Here is a 12,308-nt window from a genome sequence, read left to right as displayed (position 1 = left end):
TGGTTATTACATGGTTCATATTTATGACATCTTCTTTTTATATGGGGTTTTTATATGATTTATTTCAGCTATTTTATGAAAATTTGAACAACTCTGATCTTTATAACACTAATTGCATTAATAATTTTTCCTGTAGTGTGAATACAACACATTTGACTATGATCCAGGACACAAAGAAGAATTTCCAAATTTGAAAACCAACTAATTGCAAACGTCTAACATATTCATTAATTCTGTCAATGGCAGAATACTACATATTTTCTCATTGTTTTAGGAGAAACATTTTATGTTGCTTATTTTAATATCCCTATGCTCACATAGTTTTTATCGATTGTGACACATTATATATCTAATAAAAAAGAATGACAAATGAAAGATTTATGCATTGCATTCACAATGTTTGAATTTTTTTATCATAATATGTGCAATATAGATTAATATTTCTTCACAACATCTTGATTCTCAAAAAATGTCCTCTCATCAAACTTAACCATAATCTTACAAGAATATGAGGATCATCAATTTTACTATGTACTATTTGCTTATTAGAATGTTTAGGATATAAATTTATCACTACTCAATTTACAATCTCTACGTAGTATGAGACGATATAGATTGGCATGTCCACAGCATAGATCTAATGGAGCTATATGCCAAATGAATACACTAATCAGATATCGGATCTTGAAGTACATGGTTTTTTAAGAATATTACATTTGTAGCTATACTTAAAGGACTATTATTTCACGCTCATGTTTTACATTGGAGATTCCAGTAGATATTAAAATATCCTCATAGGCAAATTTGTATTGGCTTGCACATGAAAATTACCTTTCTCGTCTTCTACTACTTTGACAATGTTCTTCAAGATGACGGTCTTCCCAATTATAGCCTAAAACACAATATAAGAAATTAAATGTTATTTTATTGGAAATTAGGCAAAATTCTAAGTACTGTGTATTTTCATGGCAATGTGAAAGTTGCAGTGAAAATTCAGTGAAACTGATCTATTCATTTCAATCTTCATTATTTGCAATTAAAATAATAGAATATCATCAATAACCAAGAAGCATATGTTTCCTTTAGAAAAAATATAAGAGTCTTACCTATAGCTTTGAGGTTCAGGTAGGTTTCCAACATCACCTCATTGTAAAGTCTCTTCTGGGAAGGGTCCAGCAAATTCTACTCTTCCCCGGTGAAGTTCACATGGACATCATCAAAAGTCACTACATCCTAAATATCCCATATATGTGTAAAATACAAAGCATGATACTAATATTACTGTAAAGGAAATATATGCTTCCTCGAAAACATGTTCATATAATTTCGGCACTTGCTCCAATCATTTTCTGACTCAGAATTTATAATCACTGTGTCATTTTAGGAGGAGCTTGAATCAGAAGATTCACCTGTGTCACTTTTGAACACTTTGAATAGGATACAGCCTTGCCAGAGAAATGCGAATTGAGAGGGAGATGCAAGGGAAAGAGATCTATCTACATTACTGAGCACACATCTGAAAAATTGTATGAATAATCAATAACTACAAATATGATGGGCAAGCTGGGTGTATGTGGTCTTTCCTTTAATCACAGAGGCTCAGGCAGGTATATGTCATTTAGATTGACACTGTCATTGTCTATGTAATGTGTACTAGGAGGCCAATAGTTATTTATTAAGGCCCTCAATCCCTACAAAAATCTACCAAGGAAACAAAAATGATAGGGAACTCACTCTTCTTTACTAAAAGTTCCTACTAAATATTATACATTCACTTCAGATCCATATTCATCTTGCAGAAACAAGAAGTGGACAGTTTGAACTATAACATAATAAAATTTCGCTAAAAGGTAATGTATGCTTAAATAGTTACAAATTACCAGATGGCACACTTAAATAGTTACAAATTATCAGATGAAAATAATAGTAATATAAATGTTGATCATAAAAAAAGCAACATAAGATAGGAGAGAGAGCTCAGTAGTGGAAAGCACTTGTTGTCATTCCCCATAATGTTGGTCAATTTCTTACAAACACGTGGAGCTAACAGCTGCTCATTACCTCAAGATCAGGAGTTCTGAGACCACCTTCTGACAACAGTAAAGATGAGGCACACGGGATATTCTTATTCATGTACACAGGCAAAATACTTCTATTTATTCAAACATTTCATAAAAACATAAAACCGAGGCAGAATGGCATACACCAGGCACCCAATGACACTGAAATCTCAAATAATATTGATGTCATAAACATATGTCATCCTGAGAAATAGAATATAACCTATATATTGGGCCAAATTTCAAAAATAAATATATTGATGCAAAACAGCATAAAAGATGTTTATTTTACAAATAAAATTTGCAGACAAATGGATACAACTAGACATGATCATACTGATTGAGTTATCCCAGACCTAAAAGGACGTGCATGTATGTACTCACTTACAAAAGAATAATAATCATAAAGTGCAGGATATCCACACCTTATTTCTAGGCCCTGAAAAAGATAAACAAGAAGGAAGACTAATGGGCTGAATTGATGGCTCAGCTTGTAACAACACTGACTGCTATTGAGAAAGTCCAGAGTTCAAGTCCCAGCACCCAGATTATGGATCACAACCACACATAATAAGATCTGATACCCCCTTCTGGTGTGTCTGAAGACAGCCACTGTGTGCTTATAATAACCAACCAACCAACCAAATAAATAAATAAATAAATAAATAAATAAATAAATCTTACAAAAAAGAAGGAAGGTTAAAATGAGCATGGTTGAATCTCACCCGGAAGTGGACATAAAACAGACATAAGAGTTAGATGAAAGAGAGACAACTGGAAGCTAACGTAGTTAAGAAAGGGGAAGGGGAGGTAAGGAACAGGTGTGTTGAGAGAAAAGGAAGGGACATAGGTCAGGAATAGTAATTGAAATCTATAGCTGTAAGGGGTCTAAGGGTGCAGACAACTTTAGGATGTGCCACAGACAATGAAAAGAGGGGCAACAGGGAGTTTATGGAGAGATAATAGCTGCAATACATAGCAGTAAGAATTGGACATTGAAGAGGCCGCATCTCAAAGCCAGGCAGAACCCCCAGTGAAGAGTTAATTACACCAAACAAACCAACAACATTTTCACCCAAAATTTTTCCTGTCTACAAGAAAGGCAGGAACAAAGATGGAATAGAGAATGAAGGAATGGCCAGACTATATCCTGCCCAATTTGAGACCCATTCCATGGGCAAGCACCATTACTGAGGATATTCTTTGTTATACTTTCAGAGAATATCTTAGCAAAATTGTCCTCTGAGAGTCTCCACCCAACACTTGACTGAAACAGATGCAGATACCACAGCCTAACATTGGGCATTGCATAAGGGATCTTTTGGAAGAGATCGGGAAAGGATTGAGGGCCTTCAAAGTAATAAGAAGTTCATAAGAATACCCTCAGTGTCAACTAAACTGGACAATAGGAGACACTCAGAGACTGAGTTACCAACCAAGGAATATACACAGGATGGATTGAGTCCTTCTCCATATATGCAGTATATAGGCTATTCAGTCTTTATGTGGTTCCCTGGAAAAAAAATGGAGCAGGAGATGTCCCTTATGCTGTTGCCTGTATGTACAAATGGTTCCCCTATCTTGGCTGTCTTTTCTGACCTCAGTAAGAGAGATATGCCAAGTCATGCAGAGACTTGAAATGCCATTGTTTTTGAATACTTTTTGGAGAGATAAATAGAGTAAGGGATAAAGGACTGTGTAAGGTGGAATGGAGAGATGGGAGAAAGTGGTATTTAAATTAAATTAAAATGGTAAATTAATAAGTGGGGGAAATGAAAACGTACATAGAAATAGAATGAGAATATAGAAGTCAGCCCATTATTTTAAAAATTTACCCCACTCAATAGTTCAGAGTATAAGCCAAGAAAAAAAGATTTTTGGTCAAAATATAACATAATTGACCTCTTGCTATAATTTACCCAGTGTCTATTTTCCTCTGAAATGCTATGATCTCAATTTCCTCTGGCAGCATATTGCGAATACGCCAATCACCCAAGTCTTATTAGAACATCTAATTAAGTTTCATGGATAGCTTTCTATGACTTTCACCATCTCAATTTCTGATAATTTCCATATTCCTTCAGAAGAGAACATAGATTTTGTCCAGCAGGAAAAAAATTACTTTTTGTTAATGCTTTTGTGTGTGTGTGTGTGTTTTTTTTTTTTCGAACTTGTTACTCTGCTGCTGTGCTGGAATCCTCTGAGTAAAAGTATCTCAGGTAATAAAAAGTTGTTGTGAATGGTTCTGCCAGACCACAGTTCACCACTTTGGGAGCTTAGAGCAGAGACTAAAGCAACAAACTGAAGGTAAAAGCATTGCCAAACATTGTCTCCTGGCTTGCTTTCCTCTTTGGTCAGTGTCCCATACTCAGGTAGCCCTCTCATCCAGGCCAGGCCCACTTGCTTATGAATATTGTCACCCTCAGTGGAAGAGCCTTCCCACATCAATCATGCACACTATCTCACACAGAAATAGCAACCAGCCATTCAGATGAGAGCACTCCCTCAAATGATGCTCCATTCAGATGACTGTAGCTTTGAAATGTTGAAATGTTGGCAGCTTCACCTCTATCCTGACTACGACTCCTTGTGCATTGCTAAGATTATCTCTTCCTACCCACCTTCTTTCCAAGCATTCAACATTAGCAAGCATTCTGACTTGAACATACCCACCAAACAGGCCATTAAAAGGGGTAACACTCAGCCAACAATCTCTGAAAATTCTAGATGGCAAACTATAACCCAGGAATAATCTCCCACCCAAACAAGACAAACTGAGAAAACTTACCTAGACCTATAATCACCAAAAATTCAGATGCCCAGACACGAGCATAGAAAGATAAGGAATGCCAGCCAGGAAAATAAGCCACCATCCTCAGGTTGTCACTCCTCTCAATTGTCCCATACAATGTCTTTTGCATCAGATATCTTCTATATTTTAGTTTATAGGAGGAGGAGGAGAATGAAGAAGAGGAGGAGTAGAAGGAGAAAGAGAAGGAGGGGGAGGAGGAGAAGCAGAGAAGAAGAAGAAGAAGAAGAAGAAGAAGAAGAAGAAGAAGAAGAAGAAGAAGAAGAAGAAGAAGAAGAAGAAGAAGAAGAAGAAGATCAATCAACATGAAGGTCTATAAAATATTTCAAATGAAATAATAAATGGCCAGGTGGTGGGGGCACACACCTGTAATCCAAATGCTCTGGGAGGCAGAGGTAGGAGTATTTCTGAGCTTGAAGCCAGTCTGGTCTACAGAGTGAGTTCTAGGACAGCCAGGGCTATACAGAGAAACCCTCTCTCAATAAAACTAAATCCAAAAAAACAAAAACAAAAATAAAAAAGAAATCATAAATGAAAACTGTCCTAAACTAAAAAAGGTGCCTCTTAATGTACAAAAAGTATCAAAACTACCAACAGATTGGGAATGTGTCCTTTTGCCACATAATAATCAAAATACTAAACACATAATTTAAAGAAATATAAAAAAAGTACAGCAGAAACTAAGTAACTAAACAAAACAAAAACAAGTAATGTTTGAAATCAGAACTATTAGATTCATACACATCTTTTTTTTTTAAGGAATGAATTCATTACTTATACAATGTTCTCACTGCATGTACTCCTGCAGGTCAGAAGAGGGCACCAGATCCCATTGCATATGGTTATGAGCCACTATGTGATTGCTAAGAATTGAACTCATGACCTGTGTATGAACAGCCAGAGCTCTTAACCTCTGAGCCATAGCTATAGGCCTATTCCTGCCTTTTTAATGTATATTATAAAAGACAAAACAGGATTTGACACAGGTGCTGCATAGTCACAGAAACCACTTCCTTTTACAAGAAAACAACAAGAAAGCAACTGGTGCAGATATTTCAGACAGATTTACAATTAACCATGATAATGAAGTTATTCAGAGTTCATGGCCTGAACAGGTAAGAAGCAGCACTAGAATCCACAGAAGAGGTCACATCTGACTGATGTTTCCGATCCAACCACATAGTGGACCCATCATTCCACATCCCACTGCTCAGCCGCATATTCCTCCACATTGTGGGCAGATATCCTGTGCTCACAATGTCTTGATTTCAGAGCATCCCTGAGGTCCCCTCACAGAACACAACAGCAGAGCTCAGAGCAGGACACAAAGAACAATTCAAGTTGCATAAACACAGTGAACACACAGAAAGCACCCAGAAGATTCCACCTCTTTGCGTGACTGGCAGGTCTGCCTGGAGGCCTTGATTGGCCAGTGAGTCTTACCCCTCTTGATGATAAAGTGTGCTTCCAGTCTAGGGACAGACCATTTCCAGATCTCAGGAATGGTTTGCACTCCATTAGCAATTGAATGAAGATTTGCAGTAGAAACTCACCCCTACCCAGTCCTGGGGAGGACAAACCATTTCAACTCTTACTGGTCAGCTGCCTGTTCTTTCCCTCAGCGAACCATGACCCTGTGCTTACGAGGGACTGACTTCTAACCTTGCCTGAGATTATCTCAAAGCATTTTTCTTCTTCCCATAATCAAGATGAATTAAACAGCAACCATTTTCATACCTTCAGATCCCTTGAATTAATATAACCACTGCAGGCCTTTTTAACTGTTATTAAAACTCTATGAAATGAGAGGACATCAGTGGCCAGGATTTGTACAATTTGTAAGAGTAATATCTAGCTAGGAATGCAAATTTGTCTAAAGACATACTGAATAAATTATGTTTGATGTACAGATTGCAGTACATACACAGTCTTGTAAGAAACACTTTGCCAGGTCTGGAGAGAAGACTCAGGAGTAAGAGCACTGGCTGCCATTCCAGTGATTGTGAGTTCAATTCCCAGCAACCAAACTGGATCACTATGATCTGTAAAGGGATCCTGTGCCTTCTTCTGCTGTATCTGAAGATAGCAACAATATGCTCACATGAATGAAACAAATAAGTCTTTACAAAAAAAAAAACAAAACACTTTGTCAGTTTTCTTTAGAAAAAGCCAATAATTTCACTTTTATCCTTTGATGAACTATGATAATTTTAATATGTGGTACCATTGAGAATGTAGAAAAAGGGAAAACAAATTGTTTACTTCCCCAACCCTATATAAATGTTCTCCCAATACCTTGTGAATTTATTTGTTAAACCTATTGTATCTTATGGTGTAAACATTTATAAAATGTTAGTGTGATCTAAAGATGGAAATGGTTTTAATAAAGAAGGATTTATATATAGACTACAATGGAACTTTCCAAAAGGAGAAGAAAAAAATATGTACCAAGCCTTCAGAATTCGAAAGGAATAATTGTAGTATTTAAGGCACTTAGATTATAAGACTTATGGGAACTATATATGGGATTAAAGTCTTTGTCCTCATATAAACATTTATGAAAAACTGGCTGTAATTTAAGTTTATATCTATCCTGTGCCCAGTCTATGTTGAGGACAGTGAAAATACAGGATTGATTCCCTCAGATCTTCCAAGGACAGTCACATTAAGTCCAAGAAAGTATATGAGTAAAGTTCACTAAGAGGGAAAATAGTCCAAAGGAAAAGCTACTTAGATTCTTCAGAAGATCAAGTGATAACATAGACATGAAATTTTGATAGGCCTTAAAAATCCTTAAACAGTGCTGATTTTGCTAAATATATAATCTCAAGCAGGTATATGTAATGTATGATCACTTTCAAAACGCAGTGTTTCTCTTAAACAACTGAAGGGGCAAGATTCCTCAATTATTATGTTCATGCTTTGGAACTGTTATTTAGAAAATAATTCTCACTCATGATTCTTTTTGCCACTTGTCGATTTATCTCAATAACCCAGATGAAAGAACAGATATTGGCATACTTCAGAGCATCAGTGTCCATATACAACTGAGGAAAACTGAACAATCTTATTAAATAAAGAGGCCAAATCTGAAAGCTATATTTACCTAATATAGAACTCCATCCTGTTATCAAAGAGCACTTCCCACTATAGATTGTGACCTCCATTGCATTAATCCTGTGTACTCCCTGATTTAAATGTGATGCAGGAACGTCTGTCATCAATCTTACAGATTTGTACATTTATTCAGGTATCCTATCTCATGTCCTTGGACTTCAACTGTTTTTTTTTTTTTTTATATAATGCAGCAATTACATGTTCTTCATGCATGTGTCTCAAGTAGGGTAAAGCTGGTTCAAGATATACCCTTTAATGAAGGGCTCTGGTATATAGTCCAACTCATATTAGAAGCTAATTTCACCTTACAAAACATAAGCATGCTAATATTGATGCTAAAGATATTTTCTCCAAAATTTAATTGTTCATATATCACATAAAGTTGCAATGGAGGAAACACAGCAGTTGAATATAAACTTAACATGGTTAATGCAAAATGTCTTAGTTGTTTCCAAGACACACCTGTACTTACAAGAAGGCCAAAAAAAAAATCAGTCTTCTAACATCCAACACAAACCATGGATTTTAGATTGTATCCTTGACTGTTTTCTTCCTATAAAAACACAACCATGCCCTAGTTATTTTCAAAACTACATCCTGAATATAAATTATAATAGTCCTAATTGTCTGACTTTTGTGTATTGTGGTTGTTAACCCACTCAAATAACAGAATCCTTCCATGCATGCTGTCTTTGGTGACTGTCTTTTTATCAGAATCTTTTCATCTCTTTAGTTTAATTTTACCTCCTTAGAAGGACTCTCCTCTGAGTCACCATAACTGCTGTTCTTTCTATATCACCCCTTTGGTCAGTTTAAAAATGTAGGAGGATCCATTGTACAAACACCATAAAGTACAGATATTCTCTCATGCATGACTACAATGCCAGCCACTCATATCCATTTTTCCAAGCCAGTCCCAGTTCTGAATTCAAGGAAAGCAGGAGAATTTGTGAGAAACCTGAAGAATAGGAAAGACTAAATACAGGAATGTAAGACACATTGCCACCTGGCGGTGGTGGTGCATGCCTTTAATCCCAGCACTTGGGACACAGAGGCAGGCAGATTTCTGAGTTCCAAGCGAGCCTGGTCTACAGAGTGAGTTCCAGGACAGCCAGGGCTACACAGAGAAACCATGTCTCAAAAAAAAAAAAAAAAAAAAAAAAAGAAAGAAAGAAAGAAAGAAAGAAAGAAAAGAAAAAAACAACAAAACAACAAAAAATTAAAATACAATTTTACTAAAAGGGAATGCATGTTTAAACAGATACAAATGGACAGATGAAAATATTAGTAATATAAATGTTGATCATAAATAATCAATGTAGGTAGGAGAGAGTTTAGCAGTGGAAAGTTCTTGCTGGTCTTCCACAGAATGGTGGTTAATTTCTTGTAAACACACAGGGACCAACAACCACTCATTACTCAGATCACGAGTTCTAAGACCATCTTCTGACAACAGTAAAGGTAAGACACGCGTGATATTCTTATTCATTCTCACAGGCAAAATATAACAAATATTTATGCAAACATTTAAAAAATCGCAAGACTGAGACAGAATGTCATACACTTGAAACCTAATGACCCTGAAGCCTAAGAATATTGATGTCAGGAATATATGCTAATCTTAGAAATAGAATATAGTCTATATATTTCGCCAGATTCAATACTAATGATATGGATGAAAAACCACACAAGACATATGATTACTTTACAAATATATGCCATGTGTCTTTTGCAATACCTCTAAATACTATGAGGACTGGCAAAGCTTTACAAAGAAATTTATTTTTGAAAAGAAAAGCAAAACAATAAAATAAATTTAAAAATATGAAACCACCAGACTTGTAAAATAGATTACTATTGACAAGCAAATATATCTATTGTATTTTATGTGATTTAGGGAAAGGGATTATAGTGAATGTATGGGAACATGAGAAGAAAGCTGAAGGGTCAGTTTCAACCACAGCACAGCAGACAACAAGAACACAATGTTTACACTCTAAAAGAAATGCAGGCGTAAATCTGGAACAGAGACTGAGGGAATGGCCAATGAAAAATTGTCCAACATGAAGGCCATTCTTGGACAAGCACCAATCCATGACATTATTAATTATACACTGTTATGCACCCACACAGCTTTGAATAATTGTTCATTGAGAGGGTCTACCCAGGAGCTGACTGAAAAATCTATAGAGATACAGAGTCAAACATTGCATGGACCTTGGGGACGCTTTTGGAAGAGTTGGTGGGAACATTAAAATCCCTGAAGAGGAGAAGAACTCTACAGGAAGACCATGAGACTCAAGTAAGACGCACCCTTGGGGACACTCAGAGACTAAGCCACCAACCAAATAGCATACACAAGATGGACTAAGGCCCCTGGCACATATGTTGCAGATGTGCAGCTCAGAGACTTAGAAGGTTGTCTAATAACAACTGTAGCAAGGGCTTTCCCTATAGCTGTGTGTGTGTGTGTGTGTGTGTGATATCTTTCCAAACTGTTTCCTTAACTGGGCTGCCATGTCTGGCTTCAGTGAGAGAGGATGTACTTAACTCACAAGCGAATTGATGCAGCAATTTTCGGAATACCTGGGGGCCCCACAACCTCTCAAAGAAAAACGGAGTAGACTGGTGGAGGGACTCTGCCATAGCAAGGGACATATAATGGGGATAGTGATAAGGGTGACAATGAATATATAAATTATTGGAAAAGCAAAAAAGGGAGAAAAAGTACAATTTTCATTCTATAAACAATATCCTGGAAGGTATCTGGAATGGCTCCTACCAGAAGATCTTCCACAAGCTTCACAAAGAAAGCCAAACAGGACAGACAAGCAACCAAAGACATCATCCTATCTAGACACTTTTTGTTTCTATCAACTACATCCTGACCATTGACATTATGGGCAAATATTCATCCTGTGATGAAAATGCATTCAGTCTTTCTTCAGGGACCCTAACAGTCTGTAGGAACTCCTATATTGTTCAAATATCTATAGTCTCTTCTGACACACAAGGCAAAATCTTGAAGGTCACCTCTTGTAACAGTTTGGGTACATCCTCTCCTTGTATACATCTCTCCATGGCATACTTACCAATGCTTTAGTTATCTCAACAAGCTGTGGTCACAAAATGCAACCCAAGAATCATCTTCATCATTTCAGTGCAATGAACTGAAATGACTCTCATGGAGTCTTCCCCATGGCTCTGACTCTGCCAAAAGATGTCTGGATTTGGGCCAAATTGAAACCATACAGGAAGAATCCAGGATATCGAATTTATCATCTATCAGTTTTCAGAAGCAACACCATATGAAAGATCCTTTTAACTTTGGCTTATAAGGTGATGGACTCTGCCTCACTTGGTCCACTTATAACAGCTAGAAACTGAAAAAAATCAAGATGTCCCTCAACCAAAATTTGGATAAACACTATGTGGTTCATTTACAAAATGGAATTCTATTCAGCTAGTAAAAACAGAAACATTATGAATCTTGCAGGCAAATGGATACAAGTAGATATTATCATCCTAAGTGAACTAGCCCAGACCCAAAGGGACATGCATGCATGTACTCACTTACAAACGAATAACCATAAAGTACAGGATGTCTGCATGATATTTCTTGGTCCTGAAGAAGCTAAACAAGAAGGAAGCCTAAGAGGCTGAATAGATGGGTCAGCTGGAAAGAGCACTGACTGCTCTTAGGTAGGTCCTGAGTTCATATCCCTGAAACCATATGGTAGCTCACAACCACCAGTAATGAGATCTGATGCCCTCTTCTGGTGTGTCTGAAAAAGATACAGTGCACTTGCATATAATATTTTTTTTTTAAAAGAAGGGAGGTAAAATGAGCATGGTCGAATCACACTCAGGAGTGGAAATAAAAGAGTCATTTAAGGCAGATGAAAGAGAAAGAGAGAAATGAAAGGTCCAGTAGTTAAGAAAGGGGAAGGGGAGGAAAGGAACAGGTGTGGTGAGAGAAAAAGAAGGACCGTAGGGTCAGGAAAATGAATTGAAATCTGCAGCTGTCAGGTGTGCAAAGGTGCAGGCATCTCTACGATGTGCCACAGATGATGAAAGGGAGGACAACAGGGAGTCTATTGGAGTTATCATAGCTGAGATTCATAGCAGTGAGAATTGGACATTGAAGAGGCCACATCCTAAAGCCACCCTGGACCCCCAGTGGAGAGTTAATTATACCAAACAAACGAAAAACCTTTCCACTCAAAATTTGCCCTGTCTACAAGGAATGGAGGTAAAAAGATGGAGCATAGAATGAGCGAATGGCCAAACTATACCCTGCCCAACTTGAGACCCACCCCACG

The 12,308-nt window shown here is 37.0% G+C and overlaps 1 pseudogene; it reads right to left on the bottom strand.

The window, feature by feature from the left end:
- LOC127669703 (vomeronasal type-2 receptor 116-like) overlaps nucleotides 1-12,308 on the bottom strand; it is a 206,115-nt pseudogene that overhangs the window by 108,233 nt on the left and 85,574 nt on the right.

Source organism: Apodemus sylvaticus, chromosome 19 (genome assembly GCF_947179515.1).
Source record: "Apodemus sylvaticus chromosome 19, mApoSyl1.1, whole genome shotgun sequence".
NCBI lineage: Eukaryota > Metazoa > Chordata > Mammalia > Rodentia > Muridae > Apodemus > Apodemus sylvaticus.
The sequence above is the reverse complement of the archived record's forward strand: the minus strand, read 5'-3'. Positions and strand labels throughout refer to the sequence as shown.